Genomic DNA, 18462 nt, shown 5'->3' on the forward strand with positions numbered 1-18462 from the left:
AGATTACAGCGAAATTTTTGGTGAGAAATTCTTTTTGTTCATTCATTTCGTCAGTGAATACTTAACTGAGCACCTACTGTGTGTCAGGCAATTTGTTATTTACTGGGAAGTTAAACCTGACCTAGGCCTTGCCCTCAAGAAACAGTCCAGAGGCTCAGAGGGAAATGAAATTGAACGTGACAGTTACGGAATATTGGGACACACTCAAAGATGGAGATATGTATGTGGGTTATTTCTCATTCTTCATATTAATATTTCAGTCCCCATTTAGCTTAGATTAATTCCCTAAAAGGAGAACTCAAAGAATACGTATTTGGCTCAGAGTCCTTGGTATACAGGAGATGCCACGTAAGAGTTGCTGGAATTGAAATTAGGTAGCACTTTTAATTGTACTCAAGTGCATTATTTCATAAGTGCCTCAAAATAACCCTTTTAAGATAGATAGGCCTTGGGACGCCTGGGTGGCTCAGTCGTTAAGCGTCTGCCTTCGGCTCAGGTCATGATCCCAGGGTCCTGGGATCGAGTCCCGCATCGGGGTCCCTGCTCCTTGGGAGCCTGCTTCTCCCTCTGCCTCTCTCTCTCTCTCTCTCTGTGTCTCTCATGAATAAATAAATAAAATCTTAAAAAAAAAAAAGATAGATAGGCCTTCATATTATTATCATTCTCGTTTTCTGACTGGGAGCATTACCACATCGAAAATGGATGCTTATCAGCTAATTCACATTATGTCAATAACTAAGAAGTGCATAGCGTGCGTAGCTATTCCGGAAGTCTGCATTTTAACACGGCCGATATCCTAACTCAGAGTGCTGACTCAGATCTGAAAATCAGAGAGGGCATCAGACACAAGCTAATATTTTTGTGCGTGGGGGTTGGTGGTGGTGGAAGGTCGCTTGGCAGTCCTCAGATTATATCCAGAAGCCTCATTGCCATGGGCAGGGCTTCATGATGCAAATAAAATCTTCACGGGAACATGCGCGAGTCGGGGTCACCATGCACGTTTTACCCGTAAGCGCTCAGGTTAAGCAGTCTTTCCAAGCCCATACGGCCAGGGTGTACCTGAGATGGCATTCCAGGCAGGCTTGGTCTGATTCCAGGGATGCTGCTCCCACCCTAGCCTGGACCAAACTTAAAGAAAGCCGGTTGGATCAGTGCTAGGGATTGGATTGTGCTGAGGCTCTGGGCCTGACCACCTGATTGTGAAGAACCTTTGAAGGGCTCTAATGACCTGGGAAACAGTTGGCCTGCTCCGTTTCTGACCTGGGCCGGTTCACCCCTCCTTAGGCAACCTGGTGGTCCCCCGCTTCCGGGAGGTCACCATATTGATGCCGAACTTAGTGCGGACACCCGATCGGCATAGCGCATACAGCCCAGAGCTCCTGGGCTCACGCGATCCTCCTGCCTCAGCCTCCCGAGTAGCTGGGACTCCAGGCACGCGCCACCGCGCCCGGCTGACCTGGAAAACAGTTGCGAAGTGGACCCCTCCTGGCGATGCTGGGCCCCGTCTCTTGTGTCCGGATGGGGCACACTGGTGGTAGGATCTGCCTTCGGCTCAGGTCGTGATCCCGGGGTCCTGGGGTTGATCCCTGTGGGGGGCTCTCCACTCAGTTGGAATCCGCTTCTCCCTGTCCCTCTGCCCCTCCCCCCTCCTCCCCCCCTCCCGGCTGATTCGGTTGGGAGAATTCCTTCCTTTCCTCGTGCCCTGGTTTCCTCAACTGTAAATGTACACAGGAGGAGTAGACGACGCACGTTCCCCAAAAGGTTCCTGGGAGGATGCAATGATTCAGTATATGTATGCTGCAGCGTACAGAGCAGGTGCTGTATAAGGGTTAGCTGCTGCTCCCACGATTGCATTTCTGCGCACTTGCCCCCCGTCTCCGCCAGCTGCCTGTGCAGATATCCCCAGGGGCCGCTTAGAGTCAGATGTTCTAAAAAATGGCTGAGAGTCATAGCTAGGAATCTGGAGCCTGAGCTGTCTTTTCCCTCTCGGTCTCCAAGGCCAGCCAGCAAGAGGCAGAAATGGGAAGAGACAACCCCACCTCACTGTCTCTACCCGCACTCCTTGGTTACACACTCGGAAGCAGACGGGGGTAGCAGGTGCTTCTGAGTGGTTTCCGCCACCCAGCTTCCTTTGAGGTGATGACAGCACGTCTTTTCGATCTGCTGGTGGTTCTGAGGTGACGGGAAATAGATTGTCCAGCATTTTATTTTGTCTTACGGAATCTTGTGCCTTCTTCCGCACAGGGACATTTCCCTGCTCTCTTACTTCTCCAAGTTGGTCACTGATGGCCCAAGCGCTTTTCAAAGGAAAGGAAGGAAATCTTTGCATGTCGTATCTGGGCCAGCCATTGTTCCAGGCACTTCACATACATGATCCCATTACATGTTTGTTACAGCTGTGAGGTGGGTCTGATGGTCCGCGCTCTACCGTAAGGAAGCTGAAGCTCAGCTTATGCCCTGTCCCCACGTACGATGGCCACAGAGCAAGTAAGTAGCGGAGCTGGGATTTGAAACACTATTGGTCTGACCTCGAGGATGAGGCTTTCACTCCACTTTTTATGGACAGAATCTTTGATTACACAGAGCTAAAACAATGCAAATGTTACTGGAAGAGGTAGCAGTGATGTAAGTTCATATTAGGGGATAAGGTTGCTGTCAGACCCTTCCTTAAAAACAGGCGTTGATAAGAGAGACAGCGGATAAGAGGAGATGCATGACAATAAATAACATCAAGGAAGTGAGTGTGGGGCCAGGGAGGAACAAAGTATGGAGCGCATGAGTTTCCCATAGCTGCTGTAACAAATTATGATAAAAGTAGTCCCTGAAACAACAGAAATTTATTATCTTGCTGCCCAACAGGGGTGTCTCCGGGGTGGAGTCAAGGCTCAGCAGGGCCGCATTTCTTCTGCTGGTTCTAAGGCAGAGTCCATTTCCTTGCTCATGCAAGTGGCAGAATTCAGTTCCAGGGGGTTGTAGGACTGAGGTCCCCGTTTCCTTGCTGGCCTCAACTCCGAGAAGCCTCTCTCTGGTCCTTGCACAGGGCCTCCCCCCTTCTCAGAACCAGCAATGGGATGTCGAATCCTTCTTGTGCCATCTTCCAAGTGATTCTCCTGCATCCCATTGTTGCCTTTCCTTGATCCAGGCAGGGAAGGTTCTCCATTTTTTAAGGACTCCTGTCATTAGATTGGGTCCACCTGGATAATTCAGGAGACTATCTCCATCTCAAGGTCCTTACCCTTAATCCTATCTGCAAAGTCCCTTTTTCTATGTAAGGGGATAGAGTCACAGGTTCTGGGTATTAGGGCGTAGGCGTCTTTGTGAGGAGGCATTATTCTGTCCACTGCAGGAGGGGAGACTCGGGTTACCTACACACTGTGCCTTCATCATAACTTTGTCCTGGGTCTCCTGGTCTTGGGCACCAGTTTTGCTCATTTACCCACATTGTTCTCTAGAATGGATCCAGAAGTCAGGATGAGGACAAGGGAGAGGGAAGCTCTAAGCTGCTAATAGACAGATCCCAACCTACCCCCAAAGGGTTTTTGGCCTACCAGCCTTCCCAGTGTCCCTTTAAAGCAATTTGTAGTCTGTTATCCTGTATCATTAACCTAATTAGTGTAATTGCACCCAATTACGTAATCGGTGTAAATACATGAAGAATCCCATAATTAGATGATGTAATTAGGTAATTAATAGATGACGTGGGAAAAATCCATAGAAAACATTCTGAAATGGACATGGTGCCTGTATGAAGCAGGCAATTTGCTAACTTCAGCATCTTAGCCAAGTCCTTCGGCTGGGGAAGAGAGATCCACAAATTAATTAGAATCCAAACCATAAAATTCATGTTCTAAAAACTCCTGCTATCTCGTATCATGCTCTTCCACTCCCAGTTTCATAAATACATGGCCAGGTTCTGTCTCTGTGTTGCTCCTGGGGAGAGGCTCTTCTCCCACAGAGGTGAGTCGATGAAAAAAATCTGGTGCGCAGTAAACCAGATTTGACACTGAGTCTATAGATAGAAGGAGACTGTTATTAAGGTCACATCTATATGACCAAAATAACCAGACTGGGGCAGAGGCGGAGTTGGGCTGCAAGTGGCAGAATTGCTAACAGTCTCACCAGCCGATTCTCAGTGAGGCCAAGTCAGTCGGGACATTGATACGTGTTGCTTAAGCTGGACCTGGCGACTCTTGGGAGTTCACTGGAGAAAGAGGTCCAGCCAACTCCGTCTTGAAATACATCTTCAGTTTATCCACTTTCTGCTTCTGTGGCTACTACCCTTGGTCCAGTGGCAGGTCTCCTACCTAATCTACTTCAGAATGGTCATGACCAATCTCCTTACATTGTTTCCCATCATCCCTCCAATCTGTTCTTAGGCAGCCAGAGTCATCTTTTTTTTTTTTTTTTTTTTTAAGATTTCATTCTTTTTTATGGCTGAGTAGTAGTCCTGTGTGTGTGTGTGTGTGTGTGTATAATATATTCTTTATCCATTCATCTGTTGATGGACACTTAGGTTGCTTCCATAATTTGGCTATTGTAAATAATGCGGTAGTAAACATAGGGGCGCATATATCCTTTCAAATTACTGTTTTCATATTCTTTGGGTAAATACCCAGTAGTGCGATTACTGGATCAGAGCATAGTTCTATTTTTAATTTTTTGATGAACCTTCATACTGTCTTCCAGAGTGGCTGCACCAGCTTGCATTCCTACCAACACTGCATGAACGTTCCTCTTTCTCCACATCCTCTCCAACAGGAGAAAACCCACATCTTTGACACGGTCTACAAAATCTTATAAGGTCAGGTTTCTGCCTATCTCTCAAGGTTTCCTTGCCACTTCTCCCCAAAAGTTCTTTCCACATTGGCTTTCTTCCATATCTTCAAAGATACTAAGTGCTTTCCCACAAGTCCTTCCTATTGCTTGGACCATGATGACCCTTGTCTTTTAGTGGCTAAACCCATTCATTCTCTAGGCCCCTAGTTCCTTAGAGAAGCTTTCTATCATCCTTTAATTTAAAATGTTTTCTCATTACAATCTCCCATAACACATTATACCTTTTCTTCCTGGCGTTCATCACAATCCGTAATTCTGCATTTATTACCTGCAATATTATTTTATGATCTGTGCCAGTCACTAGATTATAAATTTCATGCAGACAACAACCATGTTTGTTCTGTTTACCACTAAATCCCCAGTCTCTAGCATGTAGCAGAGACTCAATAAATATTTGTGGAATAAATAATGCATTGAGGGTGGGACCTCCAAGAACCAACAAGAAGTTATCCCATCAATGGCAAGACCCAGTCCAGGTCACAGGGTGAGAGCCTGGGATGGGGCCCCCAGCACCACAGACAAAAGCATTGAAACAGCAACTGCAGGGGAGATCATGCTTCCCTGGATGATGACCATTGACCCCTCCTCATACCTGGAACCACGAAGACTTCCAATAAGAGAACATCTAACTTTTCCTAATTTATAATTATGTTTAGGCTTTGTCTTTTTTCCCTCTTCTTTTAATTTTAGCCTGCTTCTTAGAAAGAAACCTATGGAGACTTTGCTGCTGACAGAATGCAGACACATTGTTAAATTGGTTTTCATCTTCTGCCTTGCATTAGACATCCTAGAGAAAGACAGTGGGAGGCAGAGATGGTACACTCATCTGGTGATGTAGGTCTGGGGATGGATCAGAGGCTCTGTTATGAGCAAATGGAGCAGTCAAAAAAAAAATGGGGGGATGGATCTTTTTTGAGGGAAGAATATTGAAGTCACAAAAAGTGGTCAGCTTTTGTGTTTCCAAACACTCAACCAAACCGAAGCAAGGGCTGCAGCATCAGGTTGGATTTTCACTTTTCGTTTGCTGCATGTTATTGCATTTATAGTTAGTTCTCTGAGGAGCACTGATTAGCTATAATAATTTCATTCATTTGTTTATTCTTAATCATGTTTATTCTTTAATAAATGTTTATTGAACACCTCCTTCTTGCTTGAGACTTTGCAAGTTGCTGGAAATGCACAGTCATCTTTCTGCCTTCTCCACAAAACCAGATCTCTGCGTCAGCCCTCAAAGAACATGAATAACCAAGAACATTTTCGAGAAGATAGATGTCTATGGCTATGCGTGGATTTGTAACTTGTGTCAGAGGATGCACATGGCAAGTCTACTGGATTACTATGAGCGAGGCAGACAGGGTCCCCTATCTCAGAGGACCTACAGTCTGGCTGACACAGTAGACTATCAAGTGAGTAATTCCAGCCCAGTGTGATGAATATTGTGCTGGGGGAAATATAAGGCGCTACGATAACACCTTTTAGAGGAATCTCACCTAGTCTAGGGCCTTAGGAAAGGCCTCCCGAAAAGATTAATATTTAAGCTGAGATTTACAAGAAAGGTAGGACTCAGTAAGGTAAAGGCCCGCGTGGTTTAAACAGTGAGTTGTGTTTTGAGAGAAGGCAGATGTCTATGCAGTTCTAGTGATGCAGGCACTGGAAAGCGTGTCCCAAGTCCTAGTGGTGGCAGGCTACGTGACATACTCATTGGGCTGAATGGAAGAAGAGACATAAGGCTGCTTTATCATTTCTAGGCAAAGAGTCTCTTTCCGCTGTCCCCAGCAGGAGCGAGCTCCTTGAAGACAAGGAAACTCCTATTTCTTATTTTATGCAAATAAAATATTTATACTTTATGTAAATAAAATATTTGATATTTCCTAATTTACATTTCCCGTATCATCTAGCGTAACATAAGGTACATAATGGTGACCGATCAAATGCTGATCTCGAAGAGTTTTCCTTTTATTGGCATGCCACTTGTATCAGCCTTAGGGGAAATACATTGAGGAGGTTTTATTGTGAGCGTCCAAACGACCCAAAGCTATGCTATGTGGTTCTTTAAGGAAGGTGAATTATAGAAGGATGATGGCGTGAGAAATTTCAAATGAGAATTATGGAGGGTTAGTTTGTCGTAGTCTTGTCTTTTCCCCACCAACCTGCCTTCTCCTTGCAAATCCCCATCTCTGGGTCAGCCCTCCAAGGACTGGAGTGACCAGCACCGTTTTCATGGAGATAGCTGACCACATCTGGGTTTATTGCCTGCACCAACAGGACGCAGAGGATATGTCTGTTGGATTGGGCTGACCAACCTCCACGGCATGAGGCAGTGTCAGTGGCTCCAGGGAGATTGCAGCAGGAACATATATCGATCATAAATAATGTCTCAATATCCTATAATAGGCCATAAATCAAAGAGATTTCCAAATACCTTTCTCTCCGGTTTGTTACTGGCTTGGAATTTTTCTTTTTAGGGTTACTGCATGACCTGGCCCTCTTGCCCGCTGCAGTTCAAATCTTTTCCTTAACTTCTGGTTCCACAGAGTCTGGAGAGCTCGTTATAACCACCTCTGGCTCCGTGCGCTTATCACTGGAGTAACTGACTGAAGAGCCGCAGAGCCTTCATGCTCTGCCCTCTGTCAGGACTCAGTAAATACTCTGGTGGCTGTGTGATGGACTGCTTTATTTTTTGCAAGTATACTGTTTCCCTCAGTTTTCACATTCAATATTTACATAACCAGAAGGAACTGTCTAGTTTGCTAAATCCAACCTCTTCGTTAGCAGGGAAACAAACTGAGGCAGGAGAGAGAAACAAATTTGTTGGTGCTCTTCCTCACCTTTGAGAAGGAGGAGTGACCCATCTGATTGGAGTTGGAAAGAATGAACTAGTCCTGCTTGCTTCAGTTCCTCCTGAGTGGGTGTCTTCTGGTTAGTTCTATCATGGCGTGGGCTACCTCGGATACGCTTCGCCTCTGCAGGAAGGCCGGAGGAGGCTTGCAGTCGTCCATCCACCTGTGATGTGATGGGAAGGGTTAATCCTGGGATAAAATACTACACAGCCCATCGTGGCTGTGGACCAAGCCATGACCTCCAATCCAGGCTTTTATAAAGGGGGTGTTTTGATCTCTGTCCATCTAACTCCTGGGTCCCTTTCTTACTGGTTCTGAATGTAGAAGGAGAAGAATGTTATTTACTAGCTACTCCTCACCTCCCGATAATGACTCTCAGCATTGCTGACCACAATGATCCCTAAACCTACCATTATCCTGGCTTCCACCCCTGCCCTGCCTCTGCCTCTGCCTCTAACCCAGCCACCCCACGATCGCAGGGAGAGTTACAACCGAGAGTTCCCTTTCTGGAGAGTTTGATGACTTTCCAGAAGCCCCGTTGCATTCCTGATCCTCTGGAGTCCCTGACGTTCTGCATTGCTGATTCGTTCATTTTATGTCCCGTAATTGTTTTCAGAAGAACTCTTTCTTAATGTATCTATCTAATATGGCATCATGGTGTAGAGTATCCTAGAGGAAGAAGTATGGGTTTCGTATTCAGACAGAAAGGATTTCAAATTGGAATCTCAGGAATGGGCGGCCCAGATCAGCCAGGATATGCTACGGGAAAAATCGACTGTGGCATCTTCATGGCGCCACACAACAAATGTGTGTTTCTTTTTTTTTTTTTTTTTAAAGATTTTATTTATTTGACAGAGAGAGATATAGTGAGAGAGGGAACACAAGCGGGGGGAGTGGGAGAGGGAGAAGCAGGCTTCCCGCGGAGCAGGGAGCCCGATGTGGGGCTCGATCCCAGGACCCTGGGATCATGACCTGAGCCGAAGGCAGACGCTTAACGACCGAGCCACCCAGGCGCCCCCAAATGTGTGTTTCTAAGTCACACGAAGTCGGTGGTGGGGACAGGCAGCTCTCTGGGACAACTGTTCTCTGTGTGGCTTCGTTCCACAGCAACACCACCTGGGAGAAGTGGCCCCCTAGAGGAAGGGGAGCACTGGCAGCCAAATGGAGAAGTGAGTTATGCCTCTTCTCTTTACGTCTCCTTGTCCATACTGGTAACGTGGCTTTGCCTTGCTACTGGGGGCAGAAGGGTCTTACCCCTTCAGGTACCAAGAAGCAGAAGAAAGCCATAGAGAATAATTAGACTTATCCTATAAGGTCATCTTAAGAGTTAAATGGGATAGCATTTGCGCAACTCATGATACCTTTGGGTACTCCATAAATGTTAGTGCCCCAAAGTTCAGGGAGTAGGGAAGCATGGAGGTAGAGACTGGAAAGCCACGCTGGGAGTTCTGGGGATCCATACGAGTTAGCGCAGGAGACCTGGTTTCCCATGTATTTCCCAGAAAGTGTGAAAGCAGTAGGCGGTCTCCACTTTACCCTCTTAGCCTGGCGCTTCCCACAGGCAATACGGCACATCAGGTCCCATGTGGCTGTTTTCTTTCACGTGCATGTGCTTATGAACTCTCATTAGATGGTAAGGGGCAGGGGAAAGCAATAAAATCCTTAATATGGTCTTTGTGTCCTGGAACCATTCCGGCAGAAGATGGCCAGGGATGGCTTTGGTTTGACGAGAAACCTGATTGGATTATCTGACTCATTAGGCAGAGGTTTACATGGATGCTGATAATTACTTTTCTCTGGTTGGAAAACGGGGAAGACGTCTGCAAAAGCCTGGAATGAAAACTGGAACTCTTGATCTGATATTTGCGGCTGCTTTTGCCTAAACTTTGCATCCCATAGCTTGTTGGGGCAAATGGAGCTCTAAGTCAGCCCTGCGGGGTGCCCCTCCCCCCAGTCGGTGACTTATTTCATCATTGGCACTGGAGATACCTGTGGCTGTCTCCTCTGTCTTCAGCTCTCTGTTTCAGTGTCATTTCTGCAGAGAGGCCTTTCCTGACCTCTTTCAAAAAGGGTCTCCTATCATTCCTTCTCGGAGCCTGAAGAACACAGCAGTTAACAGCCTGGCTGGCCTGCATTTGGTCTCAGCCCTGCCATTCCTAGCTTTGAGGCCTTTTCAAATTACTTAGATTTTCTGTTCCTTAATGTCCTCATCTGTAAAATGGGGATGATAATAGTACATACATCACAGGGCTGGTGAGGATTAAAATGAGTCGATGATAAATGAAATTCTTTTTTTTTTTTTTTAAAGATTTTATTTATTTATTTGAGAGAGAGAGAATGAGAGAGAGCACATGAGAGGGGGGAGGGTCAGAGGGAGAAGCAGACTCCCTGCCGAGCAGGGAGCCCGACGTGGGACTCGATCCAGGGACTCCAGGATCATGACCTGAGCCGAAGGCAGTCGCTTAACCAACTGAGCCACCCAGGCGCCCTGAAATTCTTTTTTTTAAAGATTATTTTTTTTAGAGAGAGAGAGAAAGAGAACACGTGAGTGGGGGGAGGGACAGCAGGAGAGGGAGAGAGAATCTCAAGCAGACTCCCCACTGAGCGTGGAGCCCAATGTGGGGCTCGATCTCATGACCCTGAGATCATGACCTGAGCTGAAATTGGATGCTTTACTGACTGAGCCACCCCGAGCGCCCCTCAAATGAAATTCTTAAAACAGTTGGTGGCCCATTGGAACACTCAGTAATGTTAACTATTTTTATTCGTTTGGTACTGTTGTTGATTTCCATCCTAACGCTTATCACAGGCTATTAGTTCATTTGTGTAGTTAAGTGTCTCTCCCTCACAAGTCAGTGCCAAGAGGCAGAGACTGTCTGTCTTATTTATCAGCACATCCTCAGTTCCTGGCCTAATGCGAGCTGCATAAACATTTGTTGAATAAATAAATGAGTAGCATGTGCAGGAAGCCCTGTGAAGATGGCTACAGAGATGATCTGGACGTTGTTCCCGCCCTCTAGGAGCTTCTAGTCAGTGTCACTGGAGTGAGGAGAGGAGACAGGTTAGAAGCATAACTCGATACTGGACAGAATGTACTTGGTGTTTTGGAACATGATGCCCAAAGGGTGATGTCAGCGGGTCAGCAGAAGGAAGAAGCCAGTCTGTCAGCAAATCTGGGAAGGCTTCCTATGGTCCCTAGCATTGAAACCAGGGTGAGTAACCGTTTATACAGTTTTTAAAAAGATTTTATATATTTGACAGAATGAGAGCAAGGGAGCACAAACGGGGAGCAGCAGAGGGAAAGGCAGAAGCAGGCTCCCCCCTGCGCAGAGAGTCTGATATGGGGCTCCATCCTCCAGATCATGACCTGAGCTGAAGGCAGACGCTTCACCAACTGAGCCACCCCAGTGCCCCCAATTATACATTTTGATGGTGTTGCCAGTGTATGTGTTTGGAGCAAACAGGTGAATTCAGAGCAAATCAGCCGATCTTAACATATAACTCACTGTCAAGTTTTCCTAGCCTGTTTCCCACTTGGAAAGATTCTAAACTGGGAGCATCTTCGGCTATAGCTGAACACAGCTGGGGCAAACAGGGAGCCCACCCTTCCTCGGCAGGCTCACCGCACACACACTAAATCCAGTTCCAACACTCGCTTCTTCCTTGTCCAGTCTTTTGTCCTTGAGGCTGTCCTCTCTTTAGGGCTTGGGGCTCTTGGGACCCTATGAATTTGAATGTTTATTTTATCCTCTGGAATTATGAGTAAGGAAAATATTTAGAACTCTAGGTCTGTTTTGAAGACAGACAGACAAACTGGCTTTTGTGAGGTTCCTTAACAGATTGTTTTTCAAAACAGAGGTCTCCCTCCCCCTGCCGCATAACTCCACATTGCCAGAATGGTTAAAAATAACAGATATTTTTAAAGGCTGCTCAATTTGAGAGACGCTTAGAAGGTTCCAGATTCTTCACCGGTCCACCGAGAGGCCCCATGTGTCGGAAAAGAGCGCGCGCCTGTGTCTCTCTCTGCATCCTGCTGTCTGTGCATCTGGGAGTAAGTCAGGGATGCTGTTGCCGGACAAGAGAGGGCACTATTTGTACCTGCAGTTGGCAGGTAAAGGTGGTGACACCCAGTGAGGCTGATGCCATTTGTCCTTTGGTTGTTACTTGACTCTGTTGCCTTGACAACTGCCATGGAAGGTGAAACCTCTGGAAGCGGGGAAGCTTAGAAATCTCTCATTGAGAGTGTTCATGGTTTTCTGGCTAAGCGCCCCCTGCCCCCTTTAAAAGAGCGGCTTCATTTTTCTTCACGTGGGGTTTGGGGATGCCCCCAGCTGTCCCAGTGCACAAACCACCCCCCTCCCCTCTCCCTGCAGCAGGTGGGGCTGAGCACCCTTCCACGGAGAGCGCTCCAGAGGGAACCTGGACCCTAGGGAGTCTCTGAAATCACAAGCATTTAGAGGAAACTTGAAGCTCTGTGAAATTTCCATCCACCTTCCCTAAAAAAGGCACATTGTTATAAATCATTGCTCCATTAAGTCTTTTGTACTCCCTAGTTAGTACTTTCAATGTCTCCCTTTGCCTTTGTTTTTCTCTCTTGCTTCTCTGCCTGTCTGCTGCTTGTCCCTGTGACTCACAGGGAGCTGATAGTCTCTAACTTTGACACTGCCGAGAAGGAAATTCTGTCCCAGAAGGAGTGGCGCCCCGATCTCAGGGAGATCCACCAGGGGGGCTAAGGGCCCCTTTGCTACCTGAGCCTCTTGTCTAGAAGATGCCTCTCAGACAAGTCTCTGATATCATGGAGAAGTCCCCCAGCACCCTGAGCCCCTGGCTGATCAGCCTTCACTTCATGTTGAAATGCGCTGAAAGGCTTTCCCGCTGAGGTGCACAGTTTGAGATGGAAAGGGGTGTGAGAACTCTGGAGAGGGAGTCCAGGCCCCAGTGGTCATGTTCTTCCCGGGTTCCAGGCAAAGACAGGTAACGAGCTGAGAGGTGGGATTAGAGATGAATGCCTGGCCTGTGTGGGCAGCATTGTTGAGCAGACAGAGGGCACTGTAGGGAATATTGAGTCGATTAATTTATTTTGCATGTGAAGAAACTGAGACCCAGAGCGGGGAAAAGCTTATTCGAAGTCCTATAGCCCAAGTGGCACAGCCAAGATGAGACTAGGTCTTCTAAGGCTCCAGCCAGTGTCTATTTTATTGCATTAATGGATTTTTCTGGAAAAGGATCACTGTTTTAATGAAACATTAACAAGTCTGTGGATATAGAACTGTTTTTGGCAGGTTCAGTACCACTGAACATTCTTTTTTTTTTTTTTTTTTTTAAAGATTATTTGAGAGAGAGAGCGAGCAAGCGAGAGAGAGAGAGCAAGAACATGAGCAGGGGAGGGGCAGAGAGGGAGAGGGACAAGCAGACTCTATGCTAAGCAGGGAGCCCGATGTGGGACTCAATCCCAGGACCCCAGGATTGTGACCTGAGCTGAAGGCAGATGCTTAACTGACTGAGCCACCCAGGCACCCCTCTACTGAATATTCTTGATGAATTAAAAAGAACTTACAAAGTCTTTGGAACAGGGCAATGTACTGAGTAACAGTCTGTGTCAATCTTAGTCTCGGTGTACAACATTCATTCACTGCCTTTCACCAAATATTTAATGAGGACCACAGTGTACAAGGCACTGGGATATGGTCAGATGAAAAAGATAATGGCTCAGCATTCCAGAAGCTTATGGGACTTTTGTATTGCAGACAGCATTTGGCCTGTGCTTTGAAAAACAGGTTCTGAGTGTAATTAATCTCAAGTATCCAGTCTATTTGGAACACGAGCTTCCTATAGGGAAGTGATGGCATGTAACATTAGATTTCAGAGGTTTGTATTCTTCTATTAATAAGTTTATAGGTCTGGCCAATCAAGAAGGCGTGGCAGATATAACCGAGCTTAACTTTTTCTAAGACTTTTGAACCCGTCCTTCACAGACTCCTCATAATAAATTGGAAAACAACCTCTACGCCAAGCAGTTATTAGGTGGTCAAAAAGTAAACTGTGAGATGACGTTGATCATTGGTTGTCAATGTAGTTTTAATAAACATTAATTTCCGGACAAATGGAAGATGAGAGGTCAGTAAACTATAGCCAGAGAGCCAAATCCACCATCACCTATTTTGTTAATAAAGTTTTATTGAAACCCTGCCTTGATGGTTTGGTTATGCATTGTCTGTGGCTTCTTTTGTCCTACAATGGCACAGATGAGTAGTAATTGCAACAGAGACCTTAATGCCAGTAAGGCCTAAAATATTAACTATCTGGCCCTTTCTGGAAAAAGTTGGCCAACTCTTTAAAAAGAGCTGGATGATGAAGTTTATAGTACTGGCCAGTTTGTGTGAGAGAGCTTGCTGACTTACTGTCCCAGTAAAAAACCTTGGTGGGTATCCCTGAAAATCATGAAATCCAATGAAGACCAGGGCAAAGTATTTAATCCAGGAGAAAAAAGTAACTGTAAAGATGAGCATCAAAAGGACTGATTTTGTGTAAGGCAGGAAAAAGATAGTTACTGAAGCTAACTAGCTGACTATAGAGCAAAGTTTCCCTGCAGATAAGTAAGAGCTATCAAATGATAACAATTACCATATTATTAGTTAACATTTATTTTTATTTTTATTTTAGATTTTTTAATTTATTTCTTTATTTGAGAGAGCGAGCACGAGCAGGGGGAGGGGCAGAGGGAGAAGCAGGCTCCCCGCTGAGCAGGGAGCCCGATCCCAGGACCGTGGGATCATGAGAAGGCAGACGCTTAACTGACTGAGCCACCCAGGCGCCCTATTAGTTAGCATTTATTGAGAGCTTACTTGTACTTTGTATGTTTTGAGTGCTTCACATGTGTTAGCTCAGTTAATCCTGACACCAATGTGATTATTAGGCCCATTTTAGAGATGAAGAACTGAGTCTGGATAAAATAATTCCCCAAGATTACACAGCAACTGGGTGATGGATCCAAGACTTGAACTTGGCCAATATCATTCCAGAAGCCATGCTCTGAACCAGTTTGCAATATTGCCGATCTATAATACATTCTTATTTATTAAGCCGGCATGACTTTATGAGGATGGTAAATATACAATATAAGCAAGGGGAGTAAATAATCCATCAATAGAAGCCAACGCCAAAATGTTCAAATGAGAACTAGTTTGAAATCCCTACGTCCTCAGACCAACATTTACTCCACTAATAGTTTTAGCTTAGAAGGCTAAATAGGATTTTTTTTTCCTCTTTAAAATTTTCTTTGCACAGAATTCTGATTAATAGGCAAACTCTATAGGACAGCTTACCTATCCTTAGGAATTATTCCAACTTGCTAAACTCTTAAAAATAAGAAAACTTGATATTCCAAATTTGGGGGATTGGTGAATGGGAAGAGACAATCTAATTATTTAAGGAAATTCTCAACTTATTCAGTAAGGTGATAGTCCCAATAGAGTAAACAGAAAGCAACCCAGTCCATTTTCTGAAAAACCTCGCTTCTGCAGAGAATACTTACCGTTGAAGTACTCCTCCAGGTCTGTGTTGGAGACTGGCATGCGGGTTTATTGGGAAGTGCTGTTTTGTGGGAGGAAGGAGTGGGCAAATGGAGAGGTTGAGCTACCGTGTATTTGCAACTGAGGCCTCAGCCCACATCACGGGGAGCTGCTCTGGGATGACCTTATAGAGCCTTTCAAGGAGGCTAGCCTGTGTACCCCCACCCTGCCCAGATATTAGAGAAATGCTATTCCCAGGAAGGGACATAATTTTGGGCAATGTGGTTCCCTTTGGCTGAGGACAGGGCTCAGAGAGGAGCTCAGCTGTGGGCCCTAAACAGCCATTTCTCCTTGCAGTTGAGGGAATCTGTACCTCAGCCCTGAATTGGGAGACCAATTCCTCCAGTTTCTTAAACCCATTTTATTTTCCCCAATATAGACTCTGGGTTGAAAGCTGCAGGGAGGCATCAATGAAGAGTGGTTTAATTCACTTTATCAGTAGTTTATTTCAAATATCCAGTTAAAGAAAAGAACCCAAAGCCTTATAATTCTACAGTCTATGAGATGCCCATGGTCTCCCATGGTTTTCCGTCTTTAAGCCGATTCTGTCCTTCGCCCTTGGTATGTGCACATAGCATGTCCAGTGAGGGGTTTGGGGTGAGTTGGGGATGAGCTGACTAAACAGTGCTAAATGTTTAGGAAGTTTCCTGTATTGGATATAACAATGGAGTCACTCTCCAAGGTCCTATTAGTCTCAGTAAGGTTTCCCCAGAGACACATTTTACATGGGGGTGGGCTCGCTACCCTCTCTCTGCCTGGGAAGACTCACTGTGGGTGTCTGTGGGCCTGTGGGATGAAGTGAGGGCAATGAACTATATACATGGACAAGACTTCTTGATTTTTTAAAATATTTATTTATTTTAGAGAGAGAGTGAGCATGAGTGGGAGTGGCAGAGGGAGAGGGAAAGAGAATCTCAAGCAGACTCCCTACTGAGATTGGAGTCTCATTGTGGGCTCATTGATTTAGCCCAGTGTGGGGCTCAGTCTCATGAACCTGAGATCACCACCTGGGCCGAAACCGAGAGTTGGATGCTCAATCGACTGCTCCACCCAGGCTCCCCAAGATACCTTGCTTTTTGTCATTCCCAGAAGTTAGTTTAAGGGTCAACTTTGAACATAGTTTTAAAAAATGAATTCTCTAATGTAGATTTTTCCCGCTATAGTTTTCTCAGTCAGTTTGACCTCTACTAAGCCCGACCTGCTGGAAGCTATAGCATGTTCTGGTTCAGGTAGATCATCAGATCTGCATAGTTTTATCTCTAACTTGGCATAGCAAGTGTGCTGGGAGAAGGACCCACCTGCACAAAGGTTCAGGACAGAGGAGAACATCATCTCTCATAGACTTTGGAAACAAAGCTGTAGCATCTGTGAGTTCTCAGGCCACTTCAAGGGAGGGTGCAGGAGCTATTTAAAAGGTTCACAGATATAACAATACAGATCAGGGACAAGATGTAAAATATTGGATCCAATTGTAATGTGGTTAGAAGAGAATGATAGGTGGAGAAAATTGCCTAGAATTTTGGTACCAACCCTCAATTTTCCCAGGAAAAAAAAGACATAAGACTGCCCCATTTTTTTCTTGCTGTGCTAGGCAATTTCACATACATGAGCTCAGTTAAATATCACAGTGAAATTTCAAGTTAGATACCATTTAGCTTGTTTATAAACAAGGAAACTGGCTTACAGAGTTTTTGAGTGATTTGCCAGGTAAAGCCTGGATTTCTCCTAAACTAGTGCAAGGCTCTGTAGATTAATTGAGCAAAAAGTTGCTTTAAGCTCAATTCTAGAAGGGCACAGGAACATCCAGATATTAAAAAAGGAAATAATCTTAAGACATGATTAATTAAGACTTTTTAGGACATACTTAAGACTTTTATTCATTCTTCACATAACATTTGTTGTCCATTAAAATCTTGATCATTTACTGTTTGGCTAGATCAGAGCAGAAATTTTACTTCATGAGTTCACTTACTTTATTTTTTTACTTTTATTTGCATTTATTTTATGAGTTCACTTATTTTAAAGATCATTTTTTTTTAAGTAAGCTCTATACCCAACGTGGGGCTTGAACTCATGACCTTGAGACCAAGAGTCACATGCTGCACCGACTGAGCCAGCCAGGCGCCCCAAAGATCATTTTCAATGGAGTTATTTCGGCGAAGACCTATAGATCATTTTCAATTCACATTCTGGTCCTGGGAAAAGATTAAGGTCAAACATGGTGGAATGTTCCAAAGGGTCTAAGATTTAGGAAACAATAGGCCATGACCATCTGCACATAAACAATGCTGAGGAAAATTATTTTCCCATGGTTTCTGTCATGGAAATGAGTTGAATCTCAGGGGTAGGCAGTTCAAGTTTAGGGCCATTTGAATGGTCCCATGTGATAGAAAGCAATAGAAAGGAGGGTAGTCAAATTGTGAGCCAACTCCACTATCTACAATAGTATCCCATTTCCTTGATCTAGGTTCCATTCCTGTCTCGGGCTGACAATTTTTGCATGTCTTTGTTTTTCATGTTGGGAAGGCTACTATATCTGGAGTCAAAAATAATGGGTTCTTGCCCAGTTCTCTAGCTTATTACAGTGATGAACATCGCAAACCATAGAACTTCCATTCCATGTTGGTTTTCTCATCTTGTAATATTGACTTTCATTCTAGGTCATTGTAAGCCCCAGATGATATAATGCAGTTAAAAATTTATTGTAATTTTGAATGTACTGTGTAAATATAAAAAAAAATGCATTGCTAGGGTATCTTCAGTCTAGTGGAATTTAGAACACAACTTCATGCACTCTGCGATCCTAAAAATATTATATTCACTTCTGCTTGGTAATTAGTTCCAATCCTTGGCAAGTTTCATAAGCAGAAACTTGTAAAACTGTTGGTGTCCATTCTTAGAGGAGGTTTCACTTCTTCCATATCTTGTAAGTGTGAAGGCATGAATCCATCCTGATGTGACCTCCTTGTTAGAAATTAGCCACCACGATTAACATCAGCCTATGGAAAATACCCAAGTTACAAATACCCTTCCGGAACATCATGCACATGTGGGATGAGGATTGCATGTCTATACATATCTGGGCATCTGATCTCATTTTTTTTTCCTGAAAATGTGACCAGCAATACTTACCTGTGCGCATATTCCCATGTGCTTAGCTAATTATAGCAACTACATGGATACGAACAGGCCACAAGTTACATGCATTTTTACCC

General features: G+C 44.9%; 1 long non-coding RNA gene across 1 annotated transcript in view; it reads left to right on the top strand.

Annotated features, from left to right (window-relative positions):
- Positions 1–4676: 4676 nt before the first annotated feature.
- The window catches only part of LOC145722373 (uncharacterized), a 133016-nt gene continuing 119230 nt past the window's right edge, over positions 4677–18462 (top strand). Inside the window, exon 1 of the long non-coding RNA XR_014146609.1 lies at positions 4677–4801. This is a non-coding gene — a long non-coding RNA (uncharacterized LOC145722373). The remainder of the gene's footprint in view (positions 4802–18462) is intronic.

Source organism: Leptonychotes weddellii, chromosome 6 (genome assembly GCF_054177405.1).
Source record: "Leptonychotes weddellii isolate Sample4059 chromosome 6, ASM5417740v2, whole genome shotgun sequence".
In the NCBI taxonomy this organism is placed as follows: domain Eukaryota; kingdom Metazoa; phylum Chordata; class Mammalia; order Carnivora; family Phocidae; genus Leptonychotes; species Leptonychotes weddellii.